Source organism: Podarcis melisellensis (genome assembly GCF_964234715.1).
Source record: "Podarcis melisellensis genome assembly, chromosome: 8".
Taxonomy (NCBI): Eukaryota; Metazoa; Chordata; class Lepidosauria; order Squamata; family Lacertidae; genus Podarcis; species Podarcis melisellensis.
This window is the reverse complement of record NC_138540.1, coordinates 43,817,022-43,832,229: the sequence shown is the minus strand read 5'-3', so window position 1 is coordinate 43,832,229 and position 15,208 is coordinate 43,817,022. Positions and strand designations below refer to the sequence as shown.

At 45.2% G+C, this 15,208-nt stretch overlaps 1 protein-coding gene across 19 annotated transcripts in view; it reads left to right on the top strand.

The window, feature by feature from the left end:
• ZFHX3 (zinc finger homeobox 3) overlaps positions 1 to 15,208 on the top strand; it is a 384,144-nt gene that overhangs the window by 230,598 nt on the left and 138,338 nt on the right. For 14 of the 19 annotated variants that reach the window (XM_081923280.1, XM_081923279.1, XM_081923276.1 and 11 more), the window contains one exon: positions 5,602 to 5,762. The exons of the other annotated variants lie outside the window; for them this stretch is intronic. The gene's annotated coding sequence lies outside the window, so the exon portion shown is untranslated. The remainder of the gene's footprint in view (positions 1 to 5,601; positions 5,763 to 15,208) is intronic. 19 annotated transcript variants of the gene reach the window in all.

The window sequence follows — 15,208 nt, the reverse complement described above, 5'->3', positions numbered from 1 at the left end:
AAGCAGTTTCTGTACCAAAACAGGGCCTAAACCCTGATTGAAATGGATCCAGAAAATCAGTTTCGTCCAAAAGCACCTAGATATGGTTTGTAGTTGGTGAAGAATCCAATAACCAGCTTGTTGAGTGGGGCGCCTGGATGTGCACATATTACATCTATTCTGAGGAAACTGCAGTGGCTGCCGATCAGCCATGTTCAAGGTCTTCTTGTTAACGTATAATGAACAGTTCTGGACAAGGTTACCTAAAATGTCGCATGTAGACCTGTAAAACACTTAGATTATCTGGAGAAATTCTTATTATGCGTAGTGTACCCTATAGCATATCATAGGGTAGTGACCCTCCAAATATGCATTTTCTGCTGTTGCCTTTGAACTACAACATGTGCTTCCCAGCTCTCTATGTGAAGCAGCAACCACCAGTTGCTTCAGTTTTCTTGTTAAACACATATCCCCCCCCCCTGGCTTTTTGTGACCTTGGAATCAGAACTTGTTTTTAATTGTTAGAATTCCTTGAATTCCTGTTTTTTGTTTTTATATGCTTTAAGACTACTGTTTTACCAGTTTTATGCTGTATTTTTGTTTTAGTGATACTGTTTATTGTATTTATGTTGTGTACTGCTTAGAGATTTTTTAAAAAAGTAAGCAGTTTATAAATGCTTAAAAAAAATTCTATGGAAAAATTAAGCACTGGATTTTTTTCTGTCCCACATTGCTGCATAACCCACACTTGTAACTGAGAATGATCCTTATCTACATTTTTTTTTTAAGGGCCCTGCCCATCTCCAGTGACTTCATCAGCTGGAGCTGCAATTCCCAAGATTTCTCCCTCAGGAAACATTTGAGTGGCCTGAAAAAATGGTTTTGGAGTCAGAGCAGCACAAGTTTCCTTTTTGTATTAACTGTGGATTCTGGCCTCCTAATAAAGGAGTCATGTCGCCCTTCCTCTTTCGTCTCTCTAGTCCAGCCACCCTTATTTCTACTCTTATGGGGCTTTTTCAGGGGAATCATTAAGTAAAAGATACTTGAAGCTGTAGTTTAATTGATCTTTATTTTGATGGGAGGGGAAGAATATATATTTCCCAGCGGTGCTCAAGTCACCTTGGATCACCTTTGTGGTCAGAGTAGCTGGTTCTGGCAATGAATCTGTGGGTTTGTTATGATTAGAAAAATAGGTATAGGTCTTGGGAGCCTTGAGCCTGTGGGCAAAGCTCAAAAGTAGCTGGAGAGCAAATAGGCTATTAGGATGTCTGTTGAATACAGTCCCAAACAAGACAAAAGCGTCTAAACACAGCATAAGAAACTATATAAAGGTAAAGGTACCGCTGCCCTTGCGGGCCAGTCATGTCCGACTCTAGGGTTGTTTGCCCATCTCACTTAAGAGGCTGGGGGCCAGCGCTGTCCGGAGATACTTCCGGATCACGTGGCCAGCGTGACGAAGCTGCTCTGGCGAGCCGGCACCAGCGCAGCACACAGAAATGCCATTTACCTTCCCGCTATAAAGCGGTACCTAGTTATCTACTTGCACTTAGGGGTGCTTTCAAACTGCTAGGTGGGCAGGAGCTGGGACCGAAAGACGGGAGCTCACCCCGCCGCAGGGATTCGAACTGCCGACCATGCGATCGGCAAGCCCTAGGCGCTGAGGTTTTACCCACAGCGCAACCCGCGTCCCTTGATAAATGCACCTCTTCTCTTCTTTGCTTTAGTGCTGTTGTGGTTTGACAATTATAGAATGCCAGTAGGGGACTAGGCAGTCTGCACGCCCTGGAAGTGGCATGGGGTGCATCCAGGTACACTGTTGGCACTTTTGGGTTCTGTACAATGCCTGGAGAATCATCGCTATAATACCTTCCAGTCTAATAACTTAGTTATATATTAGAAAGCAGGACAGCCTCTATTTCAGTGAAAGATTCTGACATGAGATGATGGAACTGCAAAAATCTTTTTGTTTTTTTCTCCCTGCTGGATTTGTGTAGGTTGACACCTCACACAATCTTGGATCACAAGAGGGAAGTATTGTCAGCTGCAGGACTCCACAGGAACGTCACAGTGAAAAGGGGCCCTTCTTTAGGGGTCTGGATTAGGTGATTTACCTTTGTGTTGTTCACACATATTTTCCTGCAAGGTGGGTCCAGTGTAATGAAGTCATATGGCTCTGTTCCAGACTTTGTTGTGCTTTCTCTTCTTAAGTTTTTGTTGAGAGACATTTCATTTGCTCACTAAAAGCAATTGCTACAAGAGAATAAGCACGCTCCTCCCCCATGTTGGACAGAGGTATCCTGCCAAGTAGAGGTGAGGGCCCTGCTCTTGCACACATGAACATTCTCTTCAGGAGGTATGGGGCACTTCCCCTTAGAGTTTGTACTCTGTTCAGTTTCTCTGAAATGAACATTGGGGTTTTTTTTTAGGGGGTGGGGGCAATACATGGCTCTTCTGAATAGAGTGCCCTCATTGATATCTGTTGCCTTAGGTCTCTTGGGAGGGAACTGTAGGGTAGGAGATTGCTTGGATTGGGTGAGGGGTGTGGAGTGTTTGCCCAGTTCAGCTTGTGGTTGGGGAGGGCAGGGCTAGATGCTATGTGGTTGTCAGCTGCCATGCTTCCTAGATTGTCTCCTTTCTCTGGGCCTGTTTTAGAGATGGCTGACTCAGTGGCTGTTCCTGAATTTTGAAAAGCTTCCTTTTGTATCAGCTTCTTGTAGTTCTCTCCCCCCCCCCCAAGTATATTTGAGAGTTGGGACAACTTTTTCCTTGCTTTACATAGAGGTAAAAAAACTACATTCTAGCCCCACAGAAGCAAGCCTTCCTCAGTTTTGTGGAACATGTGGCTTAGTCTAGTGTCAGAGTCAGTCAGGAAGTATAGGTAGTGCTATGTGATGGCAACAGCAAGAAACCTGACTTGAGACGTGTCATGTTAGTTGAAACTATTTCTTTGGAGGGTGCAGTTTGAGGTGGGGGGAGCTTTCTAAGAAGGAGAAAGGGCCCCAGGCAGTTGAAAGTACAGTGGTACCTCGGGTTACCTATACTTCAGGTTACATACACTTCAGGTTACAGACTCTGCTAACCCAGAAATAGTGCTTCAGGTTAAGAACTTTGCTTCAGGATAAGAACAGAAATTGTGCTCCGGCGGCACGGCAGCAGCAGGAGACCCCATTAGCTAAAGTGGTGCTTCAGCTTAAGAACAGTTTCAGGTTAAGTACGAACCTCCGGAACGAATTAATTACTTAACCTGAGGTACCACTTTACCATTTATCTGAAAGTCTGCAAAGTTTATCAATGTGACTTGGGGTTGAGCAACTCTTCTATCCCTCCCCGCCCTGCTGTTGCCCATTTTTCGAGGGTGGGATACACAATAACTAATGAAATGCCTTTAATGTAAGAGCCTCCAGAGAGGCAGCAGCTTCCTCTGGGAATTTTGAAGCATGTAACTTCGGCATCATTGGGCCTCAAGACAAACACTCTTCCTTTCTGCCTTTGGCCTCAATCAAAGAACTTTCTTTCCCAAAACAATGGGGAGGGGGTGTCAGTTCCCATCATTTCCAGTTATTACGACAAGGTGGCATGTGGGACGGCTGCCTTGCTTTGCAGACTAGGGACGACATCTGTGTGCCTGGGAACATCTCATTGGCTGTCTGTCCTAGGCTTGTGCAAGAACCTGATCTTTCTGGGCCTTCATTTGGTTGCAGCACTCTCTTAGGAAAAACGTCTCAGATGTGTGGTTTTGAATATTGCTGTCTCCTGGAAGGCTGATGCTATGCCAAAAAAAAGCTTGTTTGTGGTGGTGGTGGGGAGAGCTTGGGCCTTGTCACAGGAGTTGGGTTGGTGTTTATGCATGGTGAAGTGGCAGTAGGGATGGCAGGATTTTCATTTCATGCTGTTTTCCTTTTCTACTCAGCCACTGTTTGCTGCCTCTGATCTTTGATCTTGCAGTTAAATTATCCCCCCCCCCCTGCTTTCATTAGCTCAGTATTGTGGTGGTTCAGACTTGACTGCACATGAGAATTTCAGTTGTGTGAAAGTTGAATGGATGTGCCATAGAGAAAAGTTTTGAAGGGCTTGGAGAGCTAACCAGCAGTAGTTACCGAGACATAAACAAGGACTTAGGGTTGGGTGCACCCTTCTCTATTCTGAGAAGTGAATTGCAGATAAAAAGAATAGAATCATAAAGCTGAAGGAAGCCTTGTAGCCCATCTAATCCTGCTCCTTGCTTGTTGCAGGAAATGCAGGGATCTAGAGCAGGGCAGTCCAAGTTTTCATACCAAGTGGGCTGTAATAGTGCTTCAACCTTGAACCCATACATGGGGAGTATGAGGCTAAAATTTGACAGCCCCCCCCAGCCCTTCCCAAAGCCTGATAGGTGAGGTGCTGAGCTTTGGGAAGGAGGTGTGAAGCTCTGACAGGGTCCTAGAGCCCTCACGCCTCCTCCCCGAAAGGCAGCAGTGTGCTAAGTGGGCTCTCCTGCTTTGTGGAGCCCATTTTGCTCCCTGGTATACTCCAGAGCTTAGAGTGAGGAAACAGGCCTGGAGATGGCTTGAATGTGAGTGGAAGAAAATGCAATCAAATGCTGGTGAAAGCTTATCGTCAAATCTACCTACTGGCAATGAGGCCATTGCATCCTCATTGTGCTGTTTGACAGCTTTTCTGGTTAGTATGGGGCCTGTTACATTCTGGCCTAAAGGAGGCAGTAGAACTGATGGCAGCTTGCTGTGACCTGTTTCCAAAGCATTTTGAGGGGGGGGGGGAAATCACTTCCATCCACTGGGATCTTGACTCCGCTGTTAAAGCAGATGAATATCAAATGGTGTCTAGAGTCCAGTCCTGTTGTGTTTGATGAGTTTCAGTTAGTAAGGCTTGAAGATGTGGACAAGGTGCATGCTTCAGTCAGGGCAACCAGTTGTGCTCTGGACCATTACCTCTCTTGGCTAAAAAAAAAAAAAAAAAAAGTAGCAGGGAGGGGACAGCTGGCTAGGTCAAAGAGGTGATTAATACCTCCCTGAAAGATGGGGTGGTCCCTACCTGTTTGAAGGAGGCAGTGGTGAAACCACTCCTTAAGCACTCCTCCCTGGACTTGGAAAATCTAAAATTACCAACCAGTTGCTAATCTCCCCTTCTTGAGCAAGGTTATTGCATCGGTGGTTGTAGACCAGATCTAGGGTGCTTTTGATAGAAACAGATCTAGGCGCTTTTGGTAGAAACATTTCAATCTGAGTTTAGGCCTGGTTTTGGCACAGAAACTGCTTTGGTCACCCTGTATGATGACCTCTGTTGGGGTAGAGACAGGGAAAATGTGTCCCTCTTAATTCTCCTCAACCTCTCAGTGGCATTTGATACCATTGACCATGATATACTTCTGGAGTGGCTGTCCAAGTTAGGGATGGGAGGCACTGCTTTGTGTGGTTCTGGTCCTACTTAGATGATCATTACCAGAGGGTGATGCTTGGGGAGTGCTCTTCAGACCTGTGGAACCTTCAATGCAGGGTTCCTCATGGTTCAATTTTATACCCTATGCTGTTTAACATCTACATGAAACCACTGAGTGGAGTTTTGGAGTACATTGTCAGCAATGTGCTGATGACATACAGCTCTATTTCTCCTTTACATCTGCAGGTGTGGCAGTGGATGCGCTGAACCGTTGCTTTGCCTGGATAATGGACTGGATGAGAGCCAACAAAACTGAAGCTCAATCCAGTTAAGACTGAAACACTGCTAGTGGGTGGTTCCCTAGACTGGATGGCTGGGAGGGGGTTACACTCCCTCTGAAGTGGCAGGTACGTTGCTTGGGGGTACTTCTGGATCCTTTGCTGTTGCTTGAGGCTTAAGTGGCTTCAGTGGCATGGAGTGTCTTCCGTCAGCTTCAGTTGGTGGCCCAGCTGTGCCCCTAATCTGGACAGGAGTCATCTAACTACTGTTGGCTATGCTCTGGTAATCTCTAGGTTAGAATATTGCAACACATATGTAGCTCTGCCTCTGAATATGGTTTGGAAACTACAGCTGATGGGCCGGTTGCTGGTTCCATAAACTCGTCCTCAGTGCCACCACCCTGTAAAAAGCATTATTGAGTAAAGCTGGATGACAACCTGCTAAGGCAGAAAATAACACAATGAAATTCAAAACGGTAACAAATAATTGCATATTTATTCAAAATCCAATTAAAACTGTTAATTTTAATTCAACAAAATAGATTAACCTGATCCAGTGATACCAGCTTTTTGAAGTTCGAATCATTCCCTGTCATTCCCTTGCCTCTTAGTGCCACCCTAGATAAACAAACCACTCCCCAGCCCACACTTTCATAACCCACTGCTCTAAATGGTGGCCTATAAATATTTTTAAACTGTAAAAGTGCAAACAGTCTAGAGCACCTTTTCTGTTGTGGCGCCCTTGCATAGGAACCATATTCTGTTTGAGTTACAGCAACCCCCACATTGATGGTATTTCAGTGCCTTTTGACAACTCCTTTGCTTTCCCAAGCTTTTGCTGTCAATTAGCACCATTTTGTTCCTAATCTGTTTGCTTTGGATTTACTACTTTATGGTGGTTGTTATAAACATGTTGATTTTATTGTAATTTTACATTGTGCTGTCCAGTTGTATCCTTTGTAATTTTAAAAGGATAAGTGTTATAATATATTTTAAATAAATAAATAAATAAATAAATAATAACATATTTTGAAAAAAATAATGCAACAGCACAGAACAAGAGCTCCAGTTGGTTATAAACTACTGGAGCTTACAAAAATTAAAAACTAGAAGTCAGCAATGCTTTAAAAGTTCTTTGCCTAGTGCTGAAATGACAGCAAAGTAGGAGCCATGTAAGCCTCCCTTGGGACAGTTAACGAATCCTGAAAAGCACTCTTTCATTTGCTACCTGCTTTACTTCAGATGGAGGACACATCCAGAGAAGGCTCTTGGATGTGCATTTTGGCACACGGGTGTATTGATATGAGAGAAGATGGTCTAGTAGCTATCTGAGTCCTGTACCATTTTAATTGAGCCTGGAGGTGAACAGGAAGCCAATGAAGTGGGTGGGATAAGAACCCACCTCCTGGGTCTTGTTGACATTGTAGCAACTGCATTCTCAGTTAATTGAAGTTTCTATTTTGTCTTCAAGGCAGCCCTATAGAGAATGCATTACAGCAATCCAACCTGGATTCAATAATTTGGCTATTGAGGAATGTGACAGGCTGCCTATTGAAAAGGGCAGATCAGTTTGTTCATATTTCCCCTTCAACTGACTGCCATTTAGTTTCCATGCCCAGTTCAAAGTGCTGGTTATAGGTGCTGATTTTCTCAGGGAATGTCTCCTTCCATGTGAGTTTCTGACTCTTAAGATGTCTAATGAGGTCCAGCTCTACTTTCCACTACAGTCATACCTCAGGTTACAGACGCTTCAGGTTGCGTTTTTTCGGGTTGCGGACCGCCAAAACCCGGAAGTACTGGAACGGGTTTCGACAGTCACGCATGCACAGAAGCGCTAAATCGTGCTTTGCGCATGTGCAGAAATACCGAATCACAACCCATGCATGCGCAGACGTGCCGCTGTGGGTTGCAGCCGTGCATCCCGCACAGATCGCGTTCGCAACCCACTGTATATGAAGAAGTTAGGCGAACCTCTGCAATTAACAGGACTTTTTCTGTAGTGGCCCTGACATTCTGAAACTCTGTTGCAGGAGCAGTTTGTTTCAACCTCCTCCCTGCTTTCCTTGCAGAGCCAGTTGAAGGATATTGTTTTCCAGAGTCTCTTTAATTTCTGCTGATGATGCTTGTTCTAATTTTGTTTTGATGCATTAGATCTTGCTGTTACTTTTACTAGGATTGGTTTTGTTATTGATATGTTTGTGAGTTGCTAGTTATACTGTGTTAACCTGTTAACTGCCATGACTTTTTATACACATCTTTCTATATAAGTAAAATTTGTTCAGAGCAAACTAAAAAAATCTGACTCCAATTTTTCCCCAATTTAGCTTTTAAATAATTGCAGTTCAGGACCAGGCAAACTGTATCCTCCCGTCGCTGCCTCTAAAGCAAGGGAGAACAGAGCCCAGGCTTGTGGGATGTACCAGAGTCCCAAGAGCCATCAACTGGAGCCATGTGCAAAAAACAAAGTTGAAATCAAAGTAGATGATGCCTCTGTGCAGGTGCTGAGCATACAACCTTGTTTTGTCACCGGAAGTGAGCTAAGCTTACCATCTTCTCACCTTGTTATTCCAAGCCTCATCCATTTCTACAGTCTAATTTAGGGTGGTTTGGAGTCATTTGTTGCCACTCTTAAACAGGTGGGATTCTTAGCTGAGCTATTGCAAATCACCCAGAAAACTACCAGTAGATCCCAGTCGACATTATTTCCAGTCATGCTCTAAATGGTGGAAGTGATTGTTTCTAGGAAAAACACAGGAGTCCAACACACTCTTACCTGGCAAAGGTGTGTTGTCTTCTGCTGTCCTGACAATAAGCATCCTTGGGTTGAGGATTTAAAAAGCAAAACCTAGAGAACTCAGTGAAAGGCTTTATCATCTGTGTTTCTGTGTGCTTACACTGGTAAGATTATACCAGGTAAGATGATAGGAATTTTGCTTTTTCTGAAAACTTTAGGGCATCCCATCCCTTAAATATCAAGTCTGAAACAACACTGCTTTTGTGATCAGCACCAGGTTTCCCTTTGGACTGTGAGCTTCACGTTATGCTGCCACCTGCAAAATGGAACCAGCTGTCTCTGGAAGCCTGAGGCAAGGGGTGGGACTTGCCTACAACCTATGGAGAGCCCAGTGAATCAGTAGATTTGGTGTCTGTGGTCAAAAGGTGTACTTTTTTGGGGGGGGGGAATTAATCACTTGGGCAAATAGCAGTGATACAATAAAAAAATATTCAATTGGAATAGAATAAAAATATGCTTACTAGTGATTACAAGATTAGCAAGATTCTGACTGCTTTATTCATCACAACTTAGCTTTGTCTATTCCTCATGACCACCTTTTCACCTTCTGATGGTGAAATGAATTTGTAGAACACTTTCCGGAGAAACTGCCATGTAGGGAATTCTTGCCTAGTCCTGCCCCAGCAGAAGCTCTCCCAATCTTGCATTTCCTGTTTTTGCAGAGTAGCCTGGCTAATCTGTTGCAACCAAAATAGAAGGGTTGTAGCTGTTCTCAAACCCATTTTGGTACTTGGTGTATAGAGGCTAGTCTGTTGAGGTATAGAATCATAGAATCATATGTCCCAGCCCTCTTTGTACCGGTACTTTTCCTCTTCTTGGTATCCTGTGCAATTGCCTTGTGCTTCTGTTTGCACAGATGTGAGCCCCTCCCCCTCCCTCCCTCCCTTTTGAGGAAGTTGGCAGGCTGCCTCCTTTCAATGACCCACCTAGAGCTGCTGTCCAGAGTAGATTTGTATATGCTAATGGCCTTGACTTGTCCTAGCTTGTTTGTAGTGATTTGTGACTGCATTTATATGCAAATACTAACAACTTGCTGCTGAGTTAATTGGTGCTTTTCTTTTTGCTTCCTACAGCTTTGGGAAAGGGTTGGTTTCTTTTTATTCCAACCCTCTCTGGCTCTATAAAGATATGTATCTACCACAGTGAGGCTGAGGGTAGATAGGGATAACCCCTGAACACATGAGAGGTGGTTTGCAGGAAGCTCCTCCTGTCACCCTCTTGCAACTATTGGTGTGTGTGTGTGTGTGTGTGTGTGTGTGTGTGTGTTTTTTTAACACACTGAGCTTTCAAGCATGGCTGGAGTTTATGGAGGGTTTAGTTTTTGAGAGAGAGAAAGAGTATATCTATATCTATCCCTCCATCTATCTATCTGTATCTGTAGTGTGTTGCCCTGGATTAGGAGAGACAGCTAAATGGTTGCAGGTACTTGATGCCTTGGAAAGCATTGGCCTTTATGTGCTTCCTCATAAAAATGGTACATATTATTTAGGTGATTGAGTAGTCCCATCCCGTTCCCAATCTTTACTTTGGGCTTTTTAAAAATATGAGTGTATATTCCCCCGCCTTAATATACAGTTCTTCACCCAAAATCAGATTCACAAATAAAAGTGTAAAATATGCAACAACAAATAAAATATGTTAAAATCACAAAAACCTCATTACTTCAGAACAATCCCAAGACAATACATTCTACCAAATGGGTTCATCTAAAATATTCAAAAACACAATTAAACAACATCATTAGGAGGTACCAAAATCTTCAGTAAACAGTAAAGCGGAACTCCCCTCTAGAGCAGGGAATTCTACAAGAAGAGTGCCAAGGTTGAGCAGGCATTTACTCAGGTCACCACTCCCTGCCACCCAGCCCTTGCCCAATAGTTGGTCCTCAAGAAATGGTTGGGGAGGAGGCAGCTGTATAATTGTCCTTTCCTTATCACCCCCAGTTATTAGATTGCTCCCCCTCAGATTTTCTTTGGACAGGAGCAGCTGCGATTCTAAAGCCAATCATGCTGTTTGTAGCTTGGACATGCTTCAGGATTCTTTCAGCATTAGTCTACTTTTGAAAAATCATTGGAAGGGCCTGGAGCATGTGCTTGTGTGCAGAAGGTCTCATATTCCAACTCTGGCATCTCCACTTAGCAGCTCTCCACTGTGATACCCTTTTGCCACTTGCAGTAGACTGGGGTGGATGGATAAATGGCTTGCCTCTGTATAAGGCCAGCTAGTGTGCACCTTGAGCATACCTATCATTCTGAAAATGCAAACCTCAATGGTAGAGGACATACTTTTTGTTGTTCTTTCCACAGGATGTTTGCAGAATGTCCAGTAATACCTTTCTTCCAAGTGGCATAATAGGTTGTGCTACTGAGAGAGGTGCATCTTTGAGCTGCTTCCAAATGAAGATGACTTCTGGCAAAAGTAATTTTTAAAGGAAATGATATTAAGATTGCATGTTTATGAGTACTGTATTTCATTCAGTTTTCTTGTGACTGATGTGTAGAAGGAATGGGCTGTTATTTGGGTCAGGATCCAGTTAGGAAGGGAAAACTCTTCCTCCTTTTTTGTTTCCTTTCTCTGCATGGGTGTTAGGAGTCCATTTGCTCTTGCTTGGATCGAAGGCCACAACTTGTATATTTCTGGAGTCCCCTCCAGGCATTCTTTGGCTGGGGAAAGCAATGGGGACACAATTTTCCAGATAGTCCAAAGTTTTCTGGCTCTTGCAGTTTGTACCTAGAGAGTGTTGAGTCTTCCTCCTATTCTGCCCTGCAGCAAAGTATTTTTTTACAGTTACTGAGTCAGTGAGTTTTTTTTTAAGCCTTTGTTTTTGCTCTTGAAAAGTAGGGCTGGGCTGTGGCTTTACTGTTGCAGGCAGGGAGCAGCAGAGACTGAGCTGGCAGCGCTCTCCAGTCTGTGCTGACATGATTCCCCCCTTTGTTTGAGAGGGAGAGAGCTTCACAGCACACTTTGCCTGTTTGGAGAAGTTTGTGTTGAGAGTGTGAGAGAAAGGCGTGTTTCACTGTCCAGCCTGCTGTGTCTGGCATCTCCAAAGTAGCTCCTATGTCCCAGGCCTTCCTTGCATATGTGGTTAGAGGTACAGGGAGGCAACTGGAGGACTCGGGGAGCAGCATTTATTTATTTGCTGCTCCATATCAAGAGTTTGTGGCTAGAGGGTTGCCAGTATCCTGATCATGACAAGGAAAGAGTGGCACCTATTCCTTCTTGTGGGTGCCTCTGTAATGCTGAGCCCTGCAGCTGGCAGGCACTCTGAAGGAATTTCTCTTCCCTCTCTCTGCTTGTGGTAGGGGCAGACCCTGGAAGGGCTTGGTTTTCCTTCAACATTGTATTTTTCAGACTCCCACCCTCAAAGACAAAAGAGGTCTGGAAGTACAGACCTGTCCTGCTGCATTCCTGAGCAACTTGGTTTTGATTAACTCAAGGTAGGGGGTGGTGAGGGTTTACCTTACAGACAATAGGGATCTAAGTGCCTGAGGAAGATGCTCTCCACCCCCATCAGAAGCCCAGAGTTTGGCTTTTCACCCTTTCCTTCCTTCCATTTTGGCAACCTAGGCATATTATATGTTCTTGCTGGGCTTTGTGCAGGTTAGACTCCCCCCTTTCTTTTCTCTGTGAAGAAGCACATTCTTGTGTTAATCCTGCTATAGGAAGAATGCCAGTGGCTCTAATGTTGTGCCTCTGCTGTGGAGGGTTGAGTGGGTAATGGTCCCTTCATGGAATGGTGGATGATAGCTCCTCTCATGTAGTCTCTTTTTCTCTCTAGGTGCTCTTAAGTTGAATGTTGACCGGCTGTGGAGGGATTTGACAAAAATGTATTAAAACCAGTGGGAGGGGTGTATGTGGCTGATTTCAGCAGTGTAGCATGGTTTGCCGGGACGCAGGGCAGAGTTTGAACAGAGCCCACTGTGCCAGCCCAGCCCTCGCCCCCAGAGTGACCCCCCACTGGAGCCAAGCTGCAGTGGTGTGGTGGGGGGAGCAGCTGCCAGAGCGATGGTCCCGGGTGCACTATTCTGGGGGGCTCTGCACATTTGGCTTCTCACGCTGCCCTGCCAGCCATTCGCCACTTTGGGAGGCTAGAATCTGATCTGAATGATTCGCCGGGCTGATCACTGTGTGCAAGCCAGAAGTCTACATTTCTGCCAGCTTCTGCCTAACATGTTATGGGTGTTGATTGTGTGACCTTATCTATAGCAGACCAGGAACGGATCTCTCTGTGAAGTGCAAGAGGAGATCTATTGGATTCTGAGGAAGTGCTGGGCATTTGTTTGGCTCTGTCTTTTCAGCTGCCACCTTTTGCTTTCTGTCTCATTTCCTAGACAGCTGGAATTCCAGTTTCCTGGAATCAGCTCTTACCTGCTGAAATTTGTCAGACACCTGCCCTTGGGTTTTTAAGTACTATGCCAGGGATATTGTCAAGTTTGCTGGAGTTGCCTTTTCAGCCTACTTTTTGGCAGGCCTTTGTTTGCCATGTGCTGGGCTTTTACATCAGAGAGAGAGACAGAGACAGAGACAGAGAAGACGACTGACTTTGGCAATAGTGGAACAATCTATGGTACCTTGTCCTATTGAGCTGTTTTGATAAAGAGGTTCTGCTCCACTGTTGGAGAAACAAAGTTGGAGGGTCTTGTTGATTTTTCATCTATTATTCTCTGGCCATTACATTTTTCTGTTGGGGTTTCCATGGTACGGTTTGTTGATTTCTCACCCTTTGGGCATAAGACCACTCCCCTTCCCTGGGGGGGGCGGAGTTGTGGGAAGGCATTCAGGAAATCACTGTGACCCGGCAGGGGGCGAAGTGATTCATCTCGTGTCATCAGGACTCCTAGCCACGTCACGCCCCCCCCCAGTTGACTAATCGGGTTAGTTAGGGGGTGTGGCTACTGCTGTTTAAATCACAGCGCAGCTGGAGGATGGCCTCTTTTCACCTCCTTCGTTGGATCACCCAGCCCACCAGTCCTCTTTTTATGTGTTGCTTGACTTTGGCCTTGCTATGAACTAATGTCGGTCACCTTATTGTTGGGGCCAGGTAGGAATTTTCCCACTTGGCAAATTAGCACCAGCCATTTGGTTTTAACCTACTTTGTAGCAATCGTCACAACTTTGTAACGTTAGGCGGTTAGGCATTGGGTAAGCCTGGTTCATGGGAGGAGAGGTTGTTGCCTCCGCCAGCCCTTCCTCATCAAGGGTATCCTGTTAAAGGGATCCAGGGGTGTGGATCCTGTCCGAAGCCTGTGCGTAGGCTAAGCCATGCCACAACCCCATCGGGGACCCCAGGCATGCTCTTAATTGATGTATATCATAGGGCTCCCCCTACCGGTAGTTGACCCTTAAGAGACTTCCTGCAGGCGTGCAAGAGTCAGGATGTAGTCAGTTTCACCCAGTCCCTAAGCCAAACTGCTCACATTTGTAACCAATAAAGTTGTGGCCTTATTTATCCCATTAACTCAAAATATTTGTGTCTGTGTGTTTATTATCTAAGGGGAACTTTGGGGCCCGGGGCCTCACCACACATGATACTTCATGCTGCATGCTTGGTTTTGAGCCCTTTGCAGATCCATCTGATGGAGTGGGGGCTCCTTGCTTAGAGGGAGGTTGAAGGGGAGAAAAGCCCAGTGGCGCCTGGTCCCTGCTGGGATGAGGAGAGTAGCAGCTGTCGACCTTGGGTGAAAAGTTCAAATCTGCATTTAAAAGGCAGAAGGCCATTAAGGGCTGTGACGTCTGGGGTCAAGTTGAAATGGTTCTTGCGATTTAAGTAATTGAACCTTTCATTCAGGTTTCAAGCAGCTGGATTGCCCTCCAAAATGCTGTAGAGGGAAGTGAAGCTTGTGGCCTTGTGCAGTGCCAGCTTAGCTGCCAGAAAGTGCCTGGGGAAGCCTTCTGGGTGGTGATAGTCCCTTGTGGGAATGACTCTTTGGCTCCTCTCAGAAACTGTGAGCCAGTTGTAGTCAGGTCTTCCCAGTGCCCAGGCCTCTTCTTTAATCACTAGGCCAAGCTCTCCACGCTTCCCCAGCCTGATGAATGAATGCAACTGTTTGAGCTCCATGGTAACCCTGTGCAAGATCACAGCCTTCCCCTCTGAAGGAGGTGGAGGGAGATTCATGTGTTCAGGACTCTCGTCTCCATGGTGAGGAGGAAGAGGGTGGGGGAAGGCCCAGTTTCTGAGACCTTTGCATCACGCAGTGAGCACTGGCTCTAGGGAAATTGTTGGCTTATGGGCCTGTACTGGTCTAGAGTCTTTGAGCTTCTCTGCCTTGTGTGGTCAGTCAGTAGTAATAAGTCCAATATTTTTCTCTCTTTCCTCCCACCCCCCCAGCAGAAACGCAGAGCCTCCAGGCTCCAAATCTTTTACATGACAGGACTGATCAGAGATCGAGACATCCCCTCCTCTGCTCTGGTTCGTCCAGTGTGCAAAAGATGGCAGTCCCTCCCCCAGTGACCTTTGGTGCTTGCTTGCAGACAAATCAGCATCAGATCTTGTGTTTGTATGGTGATACTGAATGAGAGTTGGCAAATGCAAAGGATTTTTCTTAGCATTTTATTTTATTATCCATTGAAATAATTTTAAACCAACTCTTTCAAAAATATAGTGCTGATATACAAAAAGCATACAAACAATACAAATGCACCAAATCCATTTGTGAAAATAGCAGAAACTGATTTGGGAAAAACTATGTCTGGTCCATAGTCTATACTGTGTCATTGACTCCTGTGCTTTACAAGAGGAATTGGGTTCAGTTGGGGGCAAACAGCCTTTGGCAGTGTGTGT